The 22,229-nt window shown below is 44.5% G+C and overlaps 1 protein-coding gene across 2 annotated transcripts in view; it reads left to right on the top strand.

Moving 5' to 3' along the window:
* CLMP (CXADR like cell adhesion molecule) overlaps positions 1-22,229 on the top strand; it is a 118,055-nt gene that overhangs the window by 33,957 nt on the left and 61,869 nt on the right. The window lies entirely within an intron of this gene.

Genomic DNA, 22,229 nt, shown 5'->3' with positions numbered 1-22,229 from the left:
AAGGCTCAGGAACAGCCTTACTTGTCTCATCAGCAGATGCAGTTTTGTAGCTCACCTCTCCAGCCAGGTTTGCTATTCACAGCTGGAAAATTCTCCACTGCAAAAAGTCAAAGCAAACCTATGGGGAAAAGGCATCACAAACCCAAAAGAAAAATTATCATTTCACTGAAAAAGAGCCATCAAAAATTCAGGATTGGGTAACACAGAATTGGTTTTCACCATATGCTTGTGGAGGGAATCAAAACTGAGCTTTAGATTTAGGATCAGCATCGTTACAGCAAGAACCAGACTCAGGATTTTACATTTTCCAGGCATTAATTCATGGATCGTTTGGTTTCATTGAGGTACCTGTGCCCCTCTCACACCACAGCACAAACAATCCTTGCTGATCTTGGCCTGCCCATCACAGCCACAGCATTTTTTGGATAAACAGGCAGCAGGGATATCAGTGTCCTCCAGAGGAAGCTGGAAAACATTCCCAGCTCTTGAGATATTGTGCTTCTCTCCTTGACACAATTGCAGGAGTTAAAGAAACATTTTCCCTGGTGGGATGTTTCAGATTCTCCAACTCAAAGCCATGAAGTGGCTTTAAACAGAGAAGAATTTAAGGCAATTAAAGCAATTAAATACTCTGCCCCAATCCTCAGCAGGATATTCCTTTCTCCAAGTATTTATGCCCATCTTCTCCTGAAAATTTAAAATATCTTGTCCACATAAATGTAAATCTTCACAAAGGTGAAATTCAGTGTGTAGGACAAACCCCAGGGCTGACCTCACACAAGGTGCTGGTGGCAGAAAACACCTCCCAGTATTTCTGGAAAGAAATACAGATACAAAATCCATTTTTCCCTCCCAGTCTCAAAAGCAGAGGATTTGTATTGCACAGATCTCTCAGCCAGTGCTCTGAGAGCTGAGACACACCCAGTTCTCCTGAGGGAAAATCCCTGTTTTATTCCAAGGGTATCAATTTGCTGCCCCTGTTCCTTGGGCCAGCACTGCAATTCCAACTATTGATCGTTTAATTGCACAGTCACCATTAAATGCCATTTTCACCACCAGCTCAGAAGCACAAGCAGGGACATTGTCACAGGTTTGCAGTGACAATCAGAATTCCTGGGAAGAGCAGCCACCCTTCAGGGCTGCATTTCCATCCCCAATGACCCTGACAGACTCTGAGAGTTTATTTGTTTTAAATCCATCTTCTCCAGACTGACACACTGTTATCTCTCCTTCAATCACTTCATTATTCCCATTTCTCTCTATGCTGACACATGAACTTGCACCTTTTGTTGCTCAACTGTAAAACCTGAGCTCTCCATTTTTAATGAGAACCTTTTTTATATTTTTTTGGCTCATTCCTTAATCCAGAACACTCAGGGAGGTGAAGGAGCTCCTGACTTCATTTCCTCCTCAGATCAGAGTTCCAGTAAAGCAGAACAATCAGCTGAATTAACACCTCTAAGAATAAAACTTTTAAAAAAAAAAGTAATCTCAGGAATTCTGCTTGAGGTCCAAGGTGCTAAAGAAAGGAACAACACACAATAATGATGAGCAATTCTGCAGAGCTCTCCCAGCAAACACAGATGGCACACAGACAGTCAAATACTCCACACACAATTCATGACATTTTGGAAGCAGCACATTTGCATCTGAGCACCCCAAGCTGTTACTCAGAACAGCTTTTGTTAATTTTATTTTTATTTTGCTTTTTTTTTTTTTAAATTGGCTACCAACATAACTCTGCCTCGTTTATTTTCATATTTCAACACACCCACAGCACAGATCTTTGAGCATGCTCGTAGTAAAACTATTAACATGGATTTGGATGTTGCTGTGATCTCTTTGCTTCTCCCTCTTGTGTCTGGAGGGAGCCAGAAGCCAATGGAAAAAGGAAAGCAATGGATAAACCCATGAGGAGGAGACCTCAAGGATCAGACCCCTTCAAAAAACTCTTTTTATTTCTGGAATTGGTCACCAAAGTGATTTTAGATGCCTCTGCCAGTGGTTAAAGCTCTGTAAGAGCAGACCCAGCACTGCTGTGCTCTCTTTGCCCACACAGAGATGGTTTTGCCATCCTCATTCTTCCCATGCAGCAAATGAAGATGTAATTCCCCTTCTAAAATCAGATTCAAGCCCTCCCTGGCAGTTCTGCAGCACAATCCCCCTCCATGGCACTAATAGATCAGATGGATGACTACTGAAGCTTATTAAATAAAAGCCATTTCACAGGTTTTATAAATAGTGGGGTTTTTACTGAGCAAGCAGAGCTGGCAGTCCACCAGCTGCCACAGCAGCAAGGGATAGGACACAGGGATGTGAATCTCTGGGTTTGATCAAGCAGTTTTATTCCAAAAAAAGAACCCAGCAGCATCTGCTGTGAGCCCAGAGCTGTGCAAAATCATCCATTCAGTCACCAACACTCATCTTCAGGAGGGAATCACCCAGGAGATGCTGCACTGAGCTCACCTGAGCCTTCCTGCAGGGTTATACCAGAAATCAGACACTCATATCCCAAACAGTCCCTCAAATCACACAGTTTGATATAGTTTTATTACATCTATAAAATAAAATATATTTTAAAAAAAGCTAAAGAAACCACTACCTTGTGGGCAGGTTTTACCCCAGAAATCAGTGACTCAGTTACTGCCACACCCCAAACTGTCCCTTTAGCCACAAGTCACATTTATATAAAGTTTTATCACATCTCAAAAAAGCAAAAGAAAGCACTCCCTTGTGGGCAGGGAAGTCTCAGCTCCTGCTCACCCCCAGGAGGAGGGGATGTCTCCAGAGAGAGCAGAGCATTAGTAAGCAGATCATCTCTGCTGTAATTACACTTGGCATTCAAATCATCATTTAAGCCCAGAATCATTTCCTTTAGGCCTTCACTGAGTAACAGGAGAAATAAAAGGCATCAATAACATCACAGAGAAATGACATCAGAGCAGAGCTGAGTCCTTCCATTCCCACTCTCCATGAAATCCTCATGAAAGGGAAGGTGCAGCAGCCCTGCTTGGGGAGCTCAGCTGCCTTTAAACAACCTGAAAACCAGGATGGATTCAGGAATCAGCAGCAATGGGATCCAAGGGCCTGGAAGCAGCTTTAGCTTTACCTCTCCAATTTTGTGTTTTAAACATCCAGAAGGTTTGTGGAGTTGTCCAAACAGGGTTTGAACTGAGCACTCAGTGTTTAAACAGATCTGCAGCCACCTCCCCTTTCACATCCAAATTTCAGCAGCTTTGTTTGCTGTTAGCTGCCTTTTCAACAAGTCTGGGGTATAATCAACTTAGGAACAGCACTTAGAACTATTTATAAATGATCCCTGCCTTCAGCTGCCAGGCAGCAAAGCAGGGCACAGATCCTTCACACACATCTCTGCTCTCCACACCCCACTAGAACCCAGCTGGCTGGACTGGCTCTCAGTTTTGGGATTTGCCAGCCAGAGGGGACAGGGAATGGGAGGATGGGGCCACACGAGAGCAGAGCCCAGCAGTGGCACAGGAACCCTGGGGAGCTCAGTGGAAAGAGAATTCCAAATTGCTGCCAGCCTGTGCTTGGAGCAGTAGTTCCAGGAGGAGCTCAGCTCTGTCCCCCAGCTGCAATCCAGACAAGCTGGGCTCTGCTCCACTGGAAAAGCTCAGCAGTCTGGCACAGAAACAGCTCATGAGAGGAAAAAGCTCATTTTTATCTCAGGTGTGCCGTTCCCCAGGAAATTCCTCATGCCCATCCTCCCCCCATCACAAATGCAGGGATGTCACAGCACCAGGACTTGGTTGTGACAAGGAGCTCCAGTCGAGGGCAGGGCCTCACATTTTCAGATTTAACTGCTCCTGAGAGCCTGGCCCTTCCTCAGGAGATAAAAGGCTTATCTACACAAATAGTAAACATCCAGCTGGCCTGAGCTGCTTACCCCAGCCCTGGGATTGGAAGGGCTTGGAAAGGAAGCACAGGGTCCCCTGAGATCTCAGAGTTTGGAGAAGAAGAACAAAATCACACCTGAGATCTCTGAGGGTTTGGAGAAGGAGCACAAAGTCATGCCTGAGATTTCTGAGAGTTGAGAAAAGGAAGACAAAGACACTCCTGAGCTCTCTGGGGATTTGGAAAATGAGCACACAGACCCTCCTGAGCTCTCTGAGGGTTTAGGAAAGGAGCACACAGACCCGCCTGAGCTCTCTCAGGGTTTGGGGAAGGAGCACACAGACCCTCCTGAGCTCTCTGAGGGTTTAGAACAGGAGCACACAGACCCTCCTGAGCTCTCTGAGGGTTTAGAACAGGAGCACACAGACCCTCCTGAGCTCTCTGAGGCTCCTCAGCCCCAGGGCAGAGCTTGGGGCAGATGGGGACAGAGCATTTCCAGCTCTGGGGGCCACAGATGGCTCAAAATCAGACAAAACCCACGGGTGGAAGGTGATGTGCCAGGGCAGAGGCTGGAACAGGCCAGAGCAGCACTGCCCCACACAAAAGCTTTAGGGACACAGCCTTGTGCTGCTCTCTCCCACATTTGTTAAGTGGGAGATCAGCTCCAGCTCCCTTTGCACTCCAGGGGCTCATTAAAATACAATTAGAAGTTTCTACAATTAGAAGTTTCTACACATTCCCAAGGTAGCCCAGAGCCTCTGCACACACCAGGCATTCCTAACTTTCCCTTCCTCGTGGCACAGGGGAGAATTCTTCCAACACTTAGGCTGCTCTAAGACTAAATAATTAGATTTTCCCCTTCTCTATCCAGCCTAGATCCCCAAAGCTTTCCCTGGCAAAGGCAAGGAAGAGCAGATGTTCAGTTCAGATCAGATTAAAGGGAAATGTCCCATATTGCTTCTGCTATGCTGGAAAAGAAAAGATAGAGACCAAAATGAAAGCCAAGGGAAAAGATCTCAGATTTGATTACTGGTTCTGCTGCTAAAAGTGACAAGGAACTGGCCAAATTTGCCACCAGGCTGAAAATGTGGCAGGACCAAGGAACTTGGCTTCAAAAATTACCTTGGCCTGAGGAACCTGGTTCCACACTATTGATTTTACTTTGCCAGCCACTCATAAGATTCAGAAGCCAAAGTGTGAAATCCTAATTAATTACTGGTCACCCCAGAAGCAGAAAAAAAGTTAAATATTAGAAGGGAAAAGAATAATGGCAGAAGAAAGGAAGAAAATTCAGGAAGAGCCAAGAATAAATTGATAAATTGGGTTAGAATAAAAAGTTTATATGTGTACATCTGGGCTGGGTGACTCATGAGATAAAACATCACCCAGCCAATGGAATTGTTTGAAGAGATCTCCAGGGAGAGAAGTGAGGAAAAATGGAATAAAAATGAACCAAGACAATTATGTGGATGTTTCTTTCAGTCACAACACAGCTCAAGTGGAGGGAGGGAAGGTGGGCTGAGACACAAACAAGGATTAAAGGCATTTTGTTAAACCTGCTTCCAGATAAAAGTTTGCAATTCCCAGCCTGGTGATCTGAAACAGATTATTCTGTAAGCACTTCCCAGCACAAAGGGTGCAAAGAAACCATTATTCCCTGGTTTCCTTAGGGCTGCACTCCTACCAAAACCATGGAAAACACAAACACTCACATGGGTGGCACGAGCCAGCTGCAGCTTTTCTCCATCCTGCTTTCCCAATTTTCCAGGTGTCCTTTTCCCAGAGGTTTTTCTAGCACAGGCTCCTCCTAAGTGTGATCAAAAACTTGTCATGGTCATGAAACCTTCCTGGAAGCTTCTCTCCAGCTGGCAAACCTGCCTGGTTTGGCTTAGGGGCTTTGGGCATGTTGCTGTCACCAAGCTTTTCATTTTTATCTCTGCTAATCTCACTAATCTCTTGCTCTTTAGTTAAATTAGGCCCTGAGTAGTTACCAGCATTTGTGCTCTGAAGATACAGAGTGGGGTTACAGCAAATCCAATTTCAGTTCCCTCTTGAGTGAAATCTCAGAACTCTCACTAGAGGAGGTAAGAATTGCTGAATTCACTTTTTTGTGAGTGGGAAATCCCAAGAGAATCCACAAAAAGAAGGGCACACACTCCAAAGAGAACAGACTCTGGACACTTTAACATGAATTACACAAATTAAATGCCCTCTCCACCAATTTCCTCAACTGTTAAAGGGGGAAAGCATCAAAAAGCATCAGGACCATAATATCTAGGACACTGAAAGGCAATGCTGATCCAGGCCTAACAGAGCTGTCACTTCCCTCCCCAGAATTTCAGATTTCAGGACTAAAACAGGTCACACAGAATGTTTTTGCAGCTGGCAGGCAAATGCAGACCAAGCACTCCCAAGTGTGAGGAAAGGTGTGCTGGGCTTTGAGGGACAGGGATTAAACTGAGCACAGGGAGGGACCAGGCAGGCCAGGGGAGTAAAAATAGCTTTTATTGGGTGAGTTTCTTATTTTGTTGGCCATAAACACATTGCTGAAAGCTCTCAGCACACGGGAGAGAAATCACCTCAGATGAACACATTTCTTATTCTCTTAGAGCTGCATTCAATACAAAAGGAGGTTTCAGAGCAACCCACGGCTCCAGCCTGACTGTTCTTCTGCCTGAAGTATTTTCTGGGCATGGAGTTCCTATTTTTGGCTTTAAAAGTATCCTGAGCATCTCATCTCAAACCTCACAGTGCCTGAACTCCACCAAAACCACACTTCCAGTTCTGCCAGTCACTGCTCCGAGGCCACAGTCCCTGACACAAATTCTCACAAAGGCCAGACTGGGTCACAAAATGCTGCTGGATGCAGCTCTGCCAGGTTCCAGGCACACAGAATTCTGTCCAGATTTGGGATGCAAGGCTCTGGCATTGACAGAATCCATCCCAGTATATCCTAGTGGTATTATAGGAGTAAAAAGGGGAATTGTCCCCTCAACATGGACATGACCACATCAGATTAGAAGGAGCTGTTTCCATAGATATTTATATCCACTCTGTGCACATTGAAATTCAGATCCTCTTTTAGACCCATCAGTTAACTGAACCTGAACCTCTCTTGCAATAATTAATTGTGCTGGGGAAGTTTCTAGAAAGTGCAATCCAAGCCCACAGTTGGTGCTTTGCAGGTGGAGAAGAGCTCAGGAACTTCAGGTGAAATAAACACTCCCCACACATCTCCCTCCATTCTCAGTGCTTACAAATGCTCTGCCAGCAAATCCTGGGAGCTGAGAGATCATTAATCACTGGGGTACAAAAGGAATATTAACCCAGCAGTGCTCCCTCCTGGGACTGAGCCTCAGGCAAGCAGTAAGTCATTAGCTGGACTCTGCAGCTCCACCTCGCTCACAGCAGTGCACCAGACCAGCTCTTTGATTAATCTTTTATTTCAACACAGATTATCTGTTAATGTTTGAGGCTATTTGTCCATTTTCCCTGCCATGGAGTTCATTGGAAGTGTAACAAAGAGCAGAGTTCCAGGAGTGAGTTTTTCCTGGGGTGCCATCACATAACCTCATGTACAGATTGTGCCAAGTCCCTCCTTCCTGACCCCCGGCTGCAGATTCTCCCAAGGGCTACTTCAAATGAGCCTTTTATTCATTGACAGAGGATTGGGGTGGAGCAGACCTGTGATGTGGGCAGTCAGAGGTATGGGCAAAGCAAATGACCTGTCTAGGAATGGTTAGGTTATGGTTATGGTTAGGACCTGGTTAGGAATGGTTTAGGAATGTGAGTGAGAGCTGCAGGAATCTCCCACTCACTCAGCACTGCACCCCACACCGAGCCCTGGCTGCCCCTCCCTGCCCAGCCCTATGAGAACAGAGACCCCCCAAAAGGCACCAACACTTTTGGGTTCTGAGCAGCTGCTCAGCTCAGCAAAGCTTGGGAAGGATTCATCCTCCTCCCTGCCTGTGCTGGGATCCTGCATCCTCCTCCCTGCCTGTGCTGGGATCCTGCATCCTCCTCCTCTACCTGTGCTGGGATCCTGCATCCTCCTCTACCTGTGCTGGGATCCATCCTCCTCCCTGCCTGTGCTGGGATCCTGCATCCTCCTCCCTGCCTGTGCTGGGATCCTGCATCCTCCTCCCTGCCTGTGCTGGGATCCTGCATCCTCCTCCTCTACCTGTGCTGGGATCCTGCATCCTCCTCTACCTGTGCTGGGATCCATCCTCCTCCCTGCCTGTGCTGGGATCCATCCTCCTCCCTGCCTGTGCTGGGATCCTGCATCCTCCTCTACCTGTGCTGGGATCCATCCTCCTCCCTGTCTGTGCTGGGATCCTGCATCCTCCTCCCTGCCTGTGCTGGGATCCTGCATCCTCCCTGCCTGTGCTGGGATCCTGCATCCTCCTCCCTGTCTGTGCTGGGATCCTGCATCCTCCTCTACCTGTGCTGGGATCCTGCATCCTCCTCTACCTGTGTTGGGATCCTGCATCCTCCCTGTCTGTGCTGGGATCCTGCATCCTCCTCTACCTGTGCTGGGATCCTGCATCCTCCCTGTCTGTGCTGGGATCCTGCATCCTCCTCCCTGCCTGTGCTGGGATCCTGCATCCTCCCTGTCTGTGCTGGGATCCTGCATCCTCCCTGCCTGTGCTGGGATCCTGCATCCTCCCGTCTGTGCTGGGATCCTGCATCCTCCTCCTCTACCTGTGCTGGGATCCTGCATCCTCCTCTACCTGTGCTGGGATCCTGCATCTCCCTGTCTGTGCTGGGATCCTGCATCCTCCTCTTCCTGTGTTGGGATCCATCCTCCTCCCTGCCTGTGCTGGGATCCTGCATCCTCCTCTACCTGTGCTGGGATCCTGCATCCTCCTCTTCCTGTGTTGGGATCCTGCATCTCCCTGTCTGTGCTGGGATCCTGCATCCTCCCTGCCTGTGCTGGGATCCTGCATCTCCCTCCCTGCATCCTCCTCTCCTGCATTCTCCCCTCCTCCTTCCACGTTCCGTGCCATTCTGGTGCACAGGGCTGTCACATCGGGGGAGGGGTTCCCGGTGATGTGTTCCCTCCCTGCTGCAGGGCCAGGAGGGCAGGGAAGGCTCTGCAGCCCCGGGGTCCCTGCCCTTTCCACTGTGCCATGTGTCACAGCGATCAGTGTCACAGCACAGCAGCCTGCTCTCCCTCATTAGCCTCTCCCGGCAGACAGGAGGGCTGGAGATGGTCACAATCATCTCCAAACAGAAATTCCAGCCCCTTTTCCTCCTAAAATAACAGGCACGGGACATGAGCAGCAGCAGGTTTGCTTCACAAGGAAGAGGGGGTGGAAAAACTCGGGGTGACAGCTCAAAATTTGGGTCGTAGAAAAGCCTAAAATGCCACAGGACAAAACTAGAACCCAACTTGGGCACCCCCATCTATCCCTCCTGCCTCTTCTGGGAGCACTTCTGAAATTTCCAGCTCCTCCACCCTTAAATTTCCCTTGCCAGCAGCAGCCACACACCCCAAATCAGCTATTTTCCATCCCTTACAGTTGTCACTCTGTTCTCACCTGCTTTAGACAGCCAGGTATCAGCAGCCCTTATAAAAGACATGGGAGGAGGGGAGGCTGGGAAAAGGATGCACAAAGGTGTGGGCAGGTGTGAGAAGTGCTGGAAACAGCACAAAGCTGAGAACAGAAATAAAACTGTGCCACAAAACTGTGCCTCCAGTGGAGCTGGATGAGCTGAAAAACACAACTCCTCTGCTGGGTTTGCAGACAGGAGACACCACCCCCAATTTTGGGGCTGAAATTCCAGAGCTGGATCATACAGCCCACAGACACATCACCCCACAGCAGCAGCAGGGAAATACCCACAAACCCAGGGCTGATAGACTGAATAATTCTCTGAAAAGGAACATCAGCAGGCACTAGACAGGCTACAGGACCACTGTGGGGTTTCCCAGCAAGCCAAATCCCACACCCAGACATTGGGATGGCACAGCAAGAGGTCTCAAATTATCCAAAGGTAAGGAAAAGGGTTTAGGTCTTACAGGCTGTCATTGGTTTAGCTGCAAGTAGGAAAGAATGTGCCTTAAACAGGAAAATTTAGGAAGTCTGGAGGAGAGCAGGAGAAAGGAAAAACTGCCACTAAACTACAGAACATTGGCTGTGTTTATCATTCCAGCACCCTCCAGGACAGTGCTGGCAGCCACAGCACAGCTCCTCTCATTCAGCACTGAGAGAGCCCCCAAATCAGCACCAGCACAATTATTGAGTGTATGACCCTAAATGAAATCCCAAAATCAGCACCAGTACAACCATCAGCTGCCTGACCCTAAATAAATCCCCAAAATCAGCACCAGCACAATTATTGAGTGTATGACCCTAAATAAATCCCCAAAATCAGCACCAGCACAATTATTGGGTGTCTGACCCTAAATAAATCCCCAAAATCAGCACCAGCACAATTATTGAGTGTCTGACTCTAAATGAAACCCCAAAATCAGCACAACCATCAGGTGCCTGACCCTAAATTCCCCATTTCCTGTCACTGCAGGAGTCTGGGCTGGAGCAGAACTCCAGCCTCCTTTTTGGCTCTCCAATCAGTCATTTTAGCTTGAAATAAAAGTTCCAAATAAAAATCTCTCCCTCCAGCAGCAGGGGGGATCCTGCTGTTCATGGACAGAGCAGACAAACCCCAGACTTTTGAGATCAAGGCCAGAATTTCAAACAGACTGCTCAAATAATTCAAATTATTCAAATCCAAATATGCATTTGTCAATCTGTGGGTGTCAAAGAGAGAATTCCCCACACCAGCCCAGTGAGTGCTCACCTGACCCACTCGAATTTTGTTTTCTCCTATAGGGAAATAATTTATTTAAGACGTTCCAGTATTAAACCTGAATGTTTTTAACTTCACTCTGCACCTGCATCCCCAATGAAGAATTTTTCAGAGCATGGAAGCAGGGGAGAGTTGCTGATTTGCATCTCATTAGCATGGATGTTTATTGCACTCTGCAGCTCCAGCTCTGATTCTAGAATTGGAATTAACTTGTTCCCCACAGCCCTTAGGGACAGGCAAAGTGCACACACAGGGCAGGTGAGCCCCAAAATGCAGGATCAGGGGAATATAAAAACTTGGGAAATGTGGTGTTATAATCAGCAGTTTTACTTTTTGGCTTAAAAAATAAAGCATGCCATAAAAACACTGAAAATGTGACAATTCCTCATGGGATGGATTTTCTTTCTCCCTCCTCTTTTTCTACTGTGTTTTTGCTTTTTCTGCTTCATATTTCTGCTCATCCCCAAACCAATTGAAGATTGTTTTTTTCCCTTAACCAAGAACCCACAGCTGCAGCAACCTCAGCCCTTATGGCATAAATCAAATTTGGTCCAAGAGAAAAGCTTGAAAGTCTGTTTGGAAAAAAAGAAACAAATCACTAAGAAAACACCCCAAAAACCCCAGTGGAGTGTGAATAGTTATAATTATGTTAAATGAGATATATTTATAAGTTGTTCATGTTATTAAAGAGCAACAGATGCTTTTTAGTTCTCTATAAAATAGATCAAACTCATTGCTAAAATCCCTCCTTGAAATGTGCACAAACATTCCAGAGGAATTTCAAAACCCCACATTATTCACAGGCAGTTCACCTGCAAATTATTTTTCTCTTATAACTGGGAGCTTTGTAGGAAGTTTAGCAAAACCACAGCAGGATTATTGGATTATTCCCTCTCAGGTGTTGCACTTGGTTTTCTTCTCTTCCTTTGTTTCCTTCAAGACTCAGAATTTTTTGAAGGCACCAAGGAATCACTCCTATGTTTGCTGCTTTCCAAAATATCTCATTATTCTACAAATCACTTCTTAGCTATCCTGATCTTGATCAAGGCTCCAAATCCACTCCTGCTTCCCAACTGAACATTCAGAATTCTCTTTATTTTATGAATTTAAAGGGAATGAGTTCTCTAAGCCAACAGCACAGGGTGGTGTTTGGAAAGTGAGTGATGCAAACCTCACATATTCCCAAGAAATTCAACTTTTTCCATCCCTTCAAGGCTTCTATCCCTGTTGCTGCCACATCCACACATTTTTACATCATTTTCTTCCTCCCATCTCTCTGCCAAGAATTCCCCTGACTCCTTGGCACACCCAGAACCTTCAGGAGATCGATTTGTGCTCCCTCTGATGTTCTTTTTTTTTTTTTCTGGGAGCTCTTGATCTCTGCCTTCCTAGCTCCTTCCTAGGATGAATTTTAATATCCCCATTCACAAAAGAAAATTGGTGCTTTGAGGTGTTGAGACTGTGTTCTTTTTAGGATAAGCCAAAAATTAAATTATTCAACTCTGCTGCTTCCATGTTTATGGAGGAAAAAAATGCAACAGGAGCATCAAGGCTCAAACTTCTGGTTTTCCAAGATCAAACTCCAGCCTTGTTAATATTCACAAAATATAGGTTGTAAAAGGAAGAGCAATAATTATTCAGAGCTCATCTAATCTAGTCAAAGCAAGATGCAGGTCAGGGTCATTAATAAATAAATGAAATTCTGTAAAAAGCTCTTATTTATTTAATATTTATCCAATAGTTCCAGGCTTCTTGTATGGAAAAAGTCAAGAGCAGATGATAGTAACAGCACCTGATGTCTTCATATTAACTTTAAATTTCTTTTTCCCACTTTGCCTCAGCATGTTCTCATGAAAAATGCACAGAAGCATAAGGGATTCGATATCAAATCAGACAGAATTTTAGTTTAAGAAAAATAAAAAGACAAGCCCTGATCAGCAACCAGTGTTTTGCATTCCATTTCACATGCTTGCAATTGCTCTGAGCAACAGGACATGAAACTGTGGAAGAAACTAAGAAGAAAGAACAGGGGATGTTTCCTGGAGCTCAAGTCATGTTTTTACCTTCCAGTGTGACTTTTGGGTCCAGATCCCAGCAGCAGGAATTCTGCAATTCCAGAATCCACTCCCTACATTTCCAGCACAGTGCTAATATTTTAGAAAGGTTTTCTGTCAAGCATCCAGAGAATGCCAGCCAGCTAAACCCCCAAGATTAACAGTGTCATCTTTTATTCAAGGCCTAATGCCTGCTCCTGAGGAGGATCACTGTTAATGAGATTAACTGGGTGTGCATTTGGAGCTGAGTGTGCTCTCAGAATAATCAATGCATGCCCAAAATCCTGGGCTAGCTCAGCCCACACTCCAGCCAGGGATTGTTGGCAACTGTTTATTGCTTCATTTCAATATTTGTGTGAATTATATAATGTATTTGAGTTCATTCTAAAAGCACACAAACAACTGGCTGTAAAAAGTGTGGTCCCACTGATACTAATTTGTGGCAAAAACTATTGTGAAAACTCAAATGAGAAGTCTGGACCAACCTAAGCCTGTTAATACTCAAGGCAATCATTTCCATAAGGATGCTAAGAATACTTATTGACAGGCAGAAAATCTGTTCAATAAAAGAAAAGCAGAGGAAAACAGCCATAGAATTAAGATACAAAAGTGAAAGGTTTAGTTAAGATACAAGAGCAGAGCAAAAGGTTTGGTTAAAAATTGAATAGGTGCACCAGTGGTTTGGAATATCCAGGTCCAAAAACCACTCTGTTCTCAGAGTTGTCTGAACATCCCATCCCTCCTGTGCCACGCTCGCTTTGGAGGATTTTAATGCTCTAATCCTGTCTGAGACACTGAAACCCTGTGGGATGAGCAAAGCCGAAAGTCACCGAATTTCTCACCCCCTCCGCAAAAGCCCCATCACAGCCTGTTCCTCAGTCCATGTTAATAGCTTTACCAGCGCCTCGCAGCCACTCCAGCGCTCCGCAGGGGACGCTCCCCAAAGATTTGGACTTTTTATTCCCCGGTTCATCCGCCCGGCCCCGCAGCAGCGCCGGCTGCCGGTGCTGTGGGAGCAGGAGCGCGGCTCTTACCTGGCTCTGCTGCCGGGGACGCTCATTCACTCAGCAGCTCGTTCACCCAGGCCAGCGGAGCATCCCGGTGCTCCCGGAGAGGAGGGTCCCGGTGCTCGGGGAGAGGAGGGTCCCAATTCTCGGGGACAGGAGGATCCCGGTGCTCGGGGAGAGGAGGATGCGCTCCGGGAGAGGAGGATGCTCTCGGAGAGAGGTGGATACTCTCCAGGAGAGGAGGATGCTCTCCAGGAGAGGAGGATGCGCTCCCAGAGAGGAGGATGCACTCCGAGAGAGGAGGATGCACTCCGGGAGAGGTGGATGCGCTCCCAGGGAGGAGGATGCGCTCCGGGAGAGGAGGATGCGCTCCGGGAGAGGTGGATGCACTCCCAGAGACGAGAATGCGCTCCGGGAGAGGAGGATGCTCTCGAGCAGAGGAGGATGCGCTCCGGGAGAGGTGGATGCTCTCCAAGAGAGGAGGATGCTCTCGAGGAGAGGTAGATGCGCTCCGGGAGAGGAGGATGCGCTCCGAGAGAGGAGGATGAGCTCCGGGATGCGGGCGCGCTCCGGGATGCGGCGGGCGAGAGGCAAGCACAGCCCCCCGTGCCGGAGCTCATCGCAACGCTAAGGACACGCAGAGAGCCCTCACGGCGGCTCGGAGCCTGGAAAACCCCTGGGAAAAGCCTGGAAAAGCCTGTTAACCCTCTCCCGGCTGCGGCGCCGCGAGCGGGGGCTCCCGAATCTCCGGGGATGTTCCGTCCGTGCCGCCCAATCCAGCCGTGCCTCTTCCACAGCAGCGGGGATTTGGTAGTCTGGAGGTTTAAGAGCTGTCAAACCAGCCATCCTGCCCTTTAAAAACCCCAAAAAAATGTTGATGGGGAAGGTACAAAAGACCTCATTATCAGCAGAACAAGGAAAGGGGGTGTCTGGATCAGCTGAATCCCAAACACACAGGACTGGAGGTGGAAAGGTGACTTGGATCTTGCAGAGGAGGGGTCTGAATATTTATATTTCCCCCTTCCACAGCAATGTTAGAGCTTTTGAGCATCTGTGCCCAACATTGCAACAAGAATAGAGTTCTTGGGGAGTTTATGGGTTTATTTGTTCCCAGAATCAGAGGCGTTAGGGCAACACCTGAGAAATACCTGGGAAAATGTCACAGAGGAGACCCAGGAGCTGCAGCAGATCATGAATGGGCAATCTGTCCATTCCAGCATTAAACCAGCCCTGCTGCCAACATCAGCTCAGAGCTCTGATTGATCCTCCCCTCCTCACCCCCATCACTTTCCCCTTGCACATTGCCTTAATTCAGTGACAAGACCAAATATTCCTCCCTTAAAAACACACCCTGGGGGCTTGGATACCAAGCTCTCATTAACTGTAATGAATCCAAATCCATGGTGGGGACTGAGGTTCAGCTGCCTGGTCCTGCTTTTAACAAAAACCCAATACAGCACCTGAGACTTCCAGCCCTGACAGAAACAACAATTCCATCCTGGGGTTGCCAAGTCTCAGGGGACAGCCTGACCTGAACAGTGTCAGAGAAACTGGTTTTTAGCAAGCTGGCACAGCCCACACTAACCAGAGAGAGAAAAAAAAATTAAAATTAAAAATCACATTCTTCAAAGGGACTTCCTCAGGACCAAACTCTAACCACAAGTGCTCCAAGATCAGGGAAATGAAGCACGTGGTGAAGGCAGCAGATGGCAAAAACCCCTCACAAAGCAAACCCCAACCACCACATCCTTCCTCTCTGGAGAGATTAATCCAGAAAATTTGCTTAATGAACTTTTTCCTGTGAATTTGTCTTCTCAGGAGCACAACCAGCATGAAGCCCATCACAGCACCAAGCACTAATAATAATAAACATAATAATAAACATAACCCAGCCCCACCCTTGGGTGTCTCACTGGGGAAACTGCCTCACAAAAACCACAGAACAGACCCAGGGCTCCTCAGCAGGCTGGGGGTGTAAAGCTCTTCTCACTCTGTTCTGAAGGAAAAAGATCTGTCTGCAAGAAACCATCCAGGCAAATCCACATTTTAAACAGAGCCTTGGGTTAGTCTACCCATACTTGAATACAAAAAAATGGTGCTGAGGAGGCCAAATTTACCAGGGAAATGCAGCCATTATTCAAAGTCAAGCCCCACTCCAGCTTGTTCGCTCTGTTATCTCCATCCCTCTTGTTTTGAGTGCTCCTCTATAAAAAGCAAAACTGACCCTTTGCAGAAGCCAACTCCTTCATGCATCACCTGCCAGCTCAGAAAAACATCCTTGAAGGGAGCTGTCAATGCAGAGCTTAAAATATTCTGAGTGTGACAGAGTTACTTGGGGATTTCCACAGGAGCAGACATGGTGGTTTTTGAGGTAAAAAATACTGTAACAACAGCAAAAATCACATTTCTTGAGCTGCCAGCTGCTAGGGAATTGGACATCAGGTTTTCACCTGCCTGTTTTCAGATTTAAATCTCTTCCTTTGGACAAGGGAAAAAAAAAATATCTGTGCCCTGTTTTACCTCCCCCAGGCTCTAATCTCTCTTCTGCAAAGCAGGGAGTCAACACAAAGCCAACTCAGGGCTTCAGAGAAAGGAATTTGACCTCAAAGACTCATGTGGATGTTGATAAGCTGCAAAAGAAAAACAGTTTCACAAAGAGGAAAAAAAAATCCCCCAACCTCAAACATTTAACTGAGCCCACCTAGACATGGGATTAAGTCTGTCTGCACAACAGGTTTGTTTTTATTCCCTTCAAATATTGAGTTTTCTGCTGAGATTCGACTCAAGAGTAACAAAACCCAAGCATTTGGGTTTTAACAAAGGAAAAAAAAAAACAGTAAAGAAATCAGTCAAATTCTGCTTCATTATCACACAACCAGAGTATTCTTTATTCTCTGAGCAGAATTAACACTTAAATAATCTCAAAATGTTGCAGCCCTTCAAGGCAGAAGTGCAGCATCCCATAAAGGCACAAAACAAATGGGCAGAGATGGGATTAGAATTTAGGACCAAACCCCAGTTTGAAGAACTCCCATTGCTTTTCAGACATCATTATTTTAGGGCCACACACTCATTTTCTGTCAGGGGAGGCAGCTGTAAATGCAATTCCTGAATTATCCCAGCTCCAAGTGGCTCCAGCCAGCCAGGAACTGCTGGGAGTCACTTTTACTTTTTCAGTGCCAGTTAGAGGGAAAAGCCCAAAAAAAAAAAAAAATTCTTCACTTGCAAGTTCTTCAGGGAGATCTGAGGGAAGTGAAATTTGGCTCTCAGATTCCAGCAGGAAAGAGAGCAATGGGATCCACCCCCTCTCCCACCACCCAAAAATCTGAATGTGAGGGCTGGAGCAGGGAGAGAGGAAAGCAGAGTCCTGAAAAAGGAAATTCAAGCAGAAATTGAGCAGCTGCTGCTGTTTGGGATGGGGACTCAAGTGATTTTATAGGATTTAGCAACTCAATCCCCTTGGGTACTGGGACACAATTGTCCCCACTGGGGGTGGGTGGAATATGGAAATGCAGGGTCCACATCAAAAATGGGAATCTGAGTGCACTCAGACCCTACTCTTAGAAAATATTACCCCAAAAACTCTATTATTTGCTAGTCCACATTATACAAGTTTAGCTGCTCAAACACTTGCACAAAAAAACAAAAAAAAAAAACGAAAAAAAAAAAGCTTGTTCAGCTCCTCACAAGGTTGAATTCACAATCTGTCAGCTCATAATTGCTACACAAACATAAAAGGAGTTCCTCAGAAATGGGTTTTTTTTCCAGGACTCAGTGCTTCTATTAAAGAAGCAGGTCCCAGGCTTTGTTCCCATTTCCTTCTGTATTTTTTTTGCCATATGATCAAATTTAGTTTCATATAAATCAGAAGACAAAATTTGTCTCAGTAGCTGTTAGTGCTGAAGCACGGAAATTAAAGCACTTTTAGGTTGTGCAGAGCTTGAACACACAAATATTAATTTTCCCTCTGAACCATTTCCATGCAGCGTTTTTGGTTTAGATGCCATTTTCCACAGAAGAGCTGAACACTCCTCAGGTTGTGGAGGTGAGAACAGATTAGAAGAATACTTCTAACAGATTTATATTTTCTCCAGTTCAGTACTTTTGTAGAAATACTCAGAATTTCTCCAGTGAACCACAACATGCTGTTCTGAAATTATGTTTACTTCAGGCTAGCCACTTAAAACAAGGGAAAAAAACCCAAATGAATAATTGGAGGCAAAAAAAAAAAAAAAAAATAAATAAATAAAATAAAAGAAGAAAGAAAAACCCTGAAAAACAGGGCTGGGCAAAACAGACTTGGCACCAAAGACTGTGATAGCTTGGAGGTTTCTTTTCTCAGGAAATAAACTCATTATCTAAACCTTGCATGCTGTAAATGTCTCTATCTTCACTTGGCAGAACTCATCAGTGAAACTCTCCCTTTGCAATCCTCATCTCTTCCACAAGGAGAACAAACAAAGACATTAAAGCAATCCAGCCCTTGACATTTTGATATGATAAGATTGCTCATTTATCAGCCTCTGACACCTGGAAGGTGAAGAACCTGAAATCACATTTTCAAATTCCAGTCTGCTGTGGCTGTCCCATAAATTCAGGTGTAGCCTCAGCTCCTTGGGGTGACCAAATGAAATATTTTTCCCCAATATGCCTCTGGAAAGGGTTTTTTTCTTCCTAGCAATACCAGCACTCTGATTTTTAAGTGAATTACCTCGTGCATTGTTGAGGAACTTCTTCACTCTCCCATTTCCTGAGAAATTGGTTCAGCATTGAAACCAAGCCCATTGTACAACCCAGCCAGAGCCTTCCAACATTTCCAGCAAAAAAAAAAAAAGTTACAAATAACCCAGCTGAGGATAAAGGGCCCATCTCCCAGCAGCTGAGCTCTCTGGACTTGTCCAAGAGGATGACAAAATTCTGCTGTGACAATGAGAGCTCTCTTCAATCACACTCAGCATTTGGCACCTTTAGGGCTGCAGTTCCCACCCTTCATCCTCAAATTTTACCTTTTGTTTTTCTGAAAAGGCAGAGCTTAGTGCCAAGTTTTGCACCAATAAAAGCTTGATTTAAACTGTGCACAAAAAGTTGATTCTGCCTAGTTGTGCATTGGGGAGGGAAAATAAATCCCAGCTTAGGGCAGAATTAAGAGCTGTTCCCCTGAGCCAGAACTTTTCCAGAGGAATGGCCACAATTGAGGATTTTTGCTTTAAAATCAGCAGAGAAAAGAGTCACAGCATCTCCAGCAGGGCCTGTCCCCCATCCCTGTGGTCATTGCCATCCAGACCAGGAACAGCAGAAATCCAAAATTGCACAGAGCCAGGAGGCAGCAGGAAACAATAAATCCCAGGGATAGAAAAGTTCAAGAGGCCTCAAGGCTTCTTCTTGCAAGGGCTGGGGTGTTTCATAATAAATGGGAGATGAATCCAGCTCTGCATCAGCATCAGACCCTGGGGGAGAGCTCAGAGATTGATAATTTAGATATAATATTTATTATAATAATTATATTAATATAATTTATAATAATAATTGCATTCTATTTAGAATAATTATATTTATAATAATAATATTTAGATAATTTAGAATATTCCCAGTGTCTGCTGCATCCCAAACCTGCCCCACATGACAAACACAGAGCCCAGATTTAGCTCCTTGATTTCCCCCCTTTCCTCAGCACTTCCACTAACAAAACCTTCATTAAAAAAAAATTATATATTTTCAGCAGCAAAGAGAACAAAGAGAGTGAAAAATCACCAGGATATCAAGGGCACTGTTCCTGCTAACAGTGAAAGTGCTCCTCTTCAAAATAAAATGATGAGAAACTTCCAGTGAGAGGAGGAATTGTGGAGCATATGGGGAGAGCAGCTGCCTGCAAAGCTCCAAATTCCCCTTTTTTCCTGGAATAAAATCACAATTAACATTCCCAGCCTGGCCTCAGAATAATATTCATTTATACAGTGATGCCAAACCTCCAAACTTTCAAAATTTAAAAACTCCTTAAATTCTTTAAGACTTAAAAACCCTTTATTCCTCAAACTTTAAGGAAAAAAAAAACAAGCTTAAAAACTTCATTGCTTGAACTCCAAGATGTGCTTAGGCAAAATAAAACTTTAAAATTTTTATTCCTCAAACTCCAAGATGTGCTAAGGCAAAAAAAAAAAAAAAAAAAAAAAAAAAAAATTTAAAACTCTTCATTTCTTCAACTCCAACATATTCTTAAGAAAAAAAAAAAAAAGGGATTTTAGTACTTCTGCAAACCAAGGCAATTCCTAAACCCAACACAAAATTTTTAATTTCCCCCAGTGAAGGTGAAAAATATTCTCAATCAATTCCCAGCTGCTCCAAGATCTTCAATCAATTCTTCAATTGCTGGAAAATGTTATAATAAAGATTTGTGGTCTCTGACATGGGGTTATTGAGGAATATCTGCTCCAGAAAGATTTTTAACATATCTAACTTAATTTTTTAAAAAAATAGGGAGAAAATGGTTTTTTGGATGTTTGGCTTTTGTTTTTCTTGCCCAAATTATAAACCAGCTCCAAGAGAAGTTTTGGCAGAGTCACCAGAAGATTGAGAATTTCAGCAAATTGGGATTTGCATGGTTATAAGAACAGTTCATCACTTCCATGTCTCTCTGTTATATAATTTCAGTTAAAAAAAATCCTTCTTGAACATGCAGATATGTACAGAGCATGTGATCAAGAAAAAAACTGAACACTTAATTTCAAATTAATCCATTCTTCCTTCATGAAAACTTAAGTCTCACACTCCAGTGGTGCCCAGAAGCAAATCTGCAGCTGTGAACCAAATTCCAGCTCCAGAGAACAACAACAACAAAAAAAACATTTATCCTAATAAATCCTGCAGTTGCTGCTATTAAACACATTTAGAACACCAGCTGAGGAAAGGAGAAAAGTCATGGAAAAGATGAAATACAATTCTGAACCTGGAGTGAAATATTTGGCTCAAAGATTTTTAACATTTCAGAACTCAGATTAAAGCATCTGCTCTGGGTTTTCAATCAGCAGAGTCCAGAAAGCTGGACCAGAAAAAAAAAAAAAAAAAAAAAAAAAAAAGAAAAAATGAAAAAAAAAAAAAAAAAAAAAAAAAGAAAAGAAAATTCCCAAATGTGGAAGGGGGTTGAGATAAAAATTAATTTTAGCAAAGTTGGTTTGGTGTCCCCATGCAAAGCCAGTGTTGCCTGAAAAAAGAATCTTTGGGTTGAGTTGGTTTCGTTTTTGAGGAGGGGGGTGGTTTGTTTAAGGGTCTTTTTTTTTTTTTTCTGTTGATTTTGTTGCTGTTGTTACTCTTATTTTGGGTTTTTTGTCACATTTCTGTCTAAACTTCCCTTGAACAACCCCCAGTCCATCCAAGGCTGCTTCACCCCAACCACATCTTCTTGCAATTCTTTGGAGAGCTATGTCCAGGCAGAGATTAAAATAGAGCTGAGAGGCCACTGGTCTTTTATTTTTATTACTATTATTATTATTATTATTATTATTATTATTATTATTATTATTATTATTATTATTATTATTATTCTTTAGAAAGGAAAATTCTCTGCTTAAAATCCCCAAAATCCCAGATCCTTCACCGTGATTTCCATTCCTGCAGGGAGAATTAAGGGTTGATAAAATGGACAAATAAAGGTGATTTTAGTCCTGGAAACCAAACCCTCCCCAATTTTCCAAGGGGTTCAAGGTGCAGCACAAAATTATTTCGTTCTGGTGTGCAAATGGACAAAGATTCTTTTTATCCAAGTAAGAAACCTCTCTGTGCTCCCTCTTCCACCACCCCACATGATTATTTCACATTCTAATCATTCCACTCACCCTGCTCCTATCAGGAATGGACAATTCCTTGTCTCACAGTAAATTTCTGGATTCTGCCACGTGGAGCAACCACCAGTCCCACTGGTGCTTCTCAGGAGCATCAGTGAAGTGTAAATAAGCTGAAATTCAGGGTGAAAAGTTCCTTCCTGAGCCTCATTTCCTTATGAGTTGGTTTTTCCTTGCACACACACAGGAGCTGCATGGCAGAAAATGTTGTACCTGTTGCAAACACTCCTGTGAGACAGATTTTTTTGGGGGGAAAAAACCCCAAAATTATTCTTTAAACACATTTTTAAACTTAATAACTGGGAAAAAAAAATAAGAGAGGCATGCCAGCCTTAGTTATGGAAAGCTAAAAAAATCCAGTCATTCCTTAACACAATGTACCAGGGACAAATAATCCTGTGCAGCAGCAAATTTGCTTCTTCTGGAGATAAAGATTCGATTATTTCAGTTGGAGTCAGAGCAAACTCAATATGAAATCTGAGGATTCTACTAATCCAATGCAAGAGACAAGGTCTTACATGGGAGAATTGATAGACAGAAAGCACTTGCCTGTCTCAAAATAAAAAGAGCTGGAGAAGCCTGGCAGGAAATATTCCTTTCAGTTCCTCCAGGATAAAGTGGAGGATTTGAATTTTAAGCTTTCCAGTACAAGACATTTCCATGCA

This window comes from Erithacus rubecula (genome assembly GCF_903797595.1).
Source record: "Erithacus rubecula genome assembly, chromosome: 25".
Taxonomy (NCBI): Eukaryota; Metazoa; Chordata; class Aves; order Passeriformes; family Muscicapidae; genus Erithacus; species Erithacus rubecula.
Note: the sequence above shows the minus strand (reverse complement) of the source record. Positions and strands in the feature narration are given on the sequence as shown.